Raw genomic sequence first — 1,574 nt, 5'->3', positions numbered from 1 at the left:
ACTAATACTTAACCACTGAATGAATGCCTGCTATGTGCCAAGAATTTTACATACATTTAGAGCTGCCAGATAAAATACAGGAGGCCTGTTAAATTTGAATTTCAGATAAGCAGCAAGTAATTTTTTAGTGTAAGTATGTATTTTTATCCTGGATACATGTGGGACAAGGGTAGAAAACTAAATAAGCTTTCTAATCATTGTCCAAAAAAACATTTTTTAATTGCCCCTCTGGGCCCAGACCTCATAATAAAATCAGGATCTGGGAGAAAAGCTTAAGAACAAAATCAATGTGAAAAAACAAAAAAGAACCAAATCAATGTGTGTGTCCTTGTGTAGTGTTTGTAGAAAGAGGTGCACATACTTATACTAAAAATTTTTTTGCTTTTTATCTGAAATTCAAATTTAACTGGGAATCCTGTGTTTTTATTTGCTAAATCTGGCAACCCTACATATATTATCTCTGAGGCTCACGATTCTCTGAAATATCTTCTGTTAGGTCACCTTTTTCCAGATGAAGCAATAGCTTCAGAGGTTTTCCAGCATCTATTTGTTCCATCCTCCTTCTGATAGAACCCCAACTGTGTTCAGATATCCACACTTCCAGGGTAGTGGGTGCTTATTAGTCTTAGTCAATCAATGACTAAGGTCCAGTTAGGCTAAAGAAAAGGACTTAACATCCTATGATTTGAGGGAAAGGTTTTCCCTTCTACCCTGCGGGATGAGCAAAGGAGCCAGTACCTGAGCTGCCTCTGGCAGCCATTTTGTCACTAGAGGAAAATCAAACTTTAGTCAAAGTCTATACACTGCATAAGGCAGAGTTGGAAAATAGAAAAAAGAAACAAACAAAAAACCTGGGTTCTTGATGACAACACCGAGTTGCTTAATTGAACAAATTCTGCCTTTGCCTTGCATTTAAGACAGTTTGAATCAAAGTTTCTGTTAGATGCCTCAAAAGTGTCCCACTATAGAGCCCATGTGCGCTACTCATCATGGGTCTCAATAATAAATGAATAAGTGGCCATCAAGATGTAAGACATTTTTATCCTGGATACATGTTGGACAGGTCTGGAAGACTAAACAAGCCTTCTAATCATTGTCAAAAAGCATTTATGATGATACTTACCTGGCAGGAAAGATACCATGATCTGGAGGGTGGTTCTCTCAGGGCGAGTCTCGTCCACTGCACTCAGGTCATTCTGACCCCAGCGATTTCCCCAAAAGTGGGAAATTCGACCACTTCTGTTAGTGAGGGACTGTGTTCCTGGTGTGTGGGAGGGGGGGATGTGACAGGAAGCATATATGAAATGCCCGTTGGGCTTAGATCTCATAATGCAACCAAGATCTAGGAGAAAACGTCAAAAACTAATTATGTACTTTACAGTGGCTAACAGAACATAATAAAGAAATTAAAAATAAATACATAAAAAGATCTAGGAGAAAAGCTTAAGAATCAAATCAATGTGTACTTTTTTTTTTAAAGATTTTATTTATTTATTTTGACAGAGAGAGAGAGCAAGCACACAAGCAGGGAGAGTGGGAGAGGGAGAAGCAGGCTCCCCACTGAGCAGGGAGCC

The 1,574-nt window shown here is 38.8% G+C and overlaps 1 pseudogene; it reads left to right on the top strand.

The window, feature by feature from the left end:
* The first annotated feature begins 1,115 nt into the window (after nucleotides 1-1,115).
* Nucleotides 1,116-1,265, top strand: LOC117797526 (annotated as a pseudogene).
* Nucleotides 1,266-1,574: the final 309 nt, after the last annotated feature.

The sequence above is a fragment of the Ailuropoda melanoleuca genome, chromosome X (assembly GCF_002007445.2).
Source record: "Ailuropoda melanoleuca isolate Jingjing chromosome X, ASM200744v2, whole genome shotgun sequence".
In the NCBI taxonomy this organism is placed as follows: Eukaryota; Metazoa; Chordata; class Mammalia; order Carnivora; family Ursidae; genus Ailuropoda; species Ailuropoda melanoleuca.
Note: the sequence above shows the minus strand (reverse complement) of the source record. Positions and strands in the feature narration are given on the sequence as shown.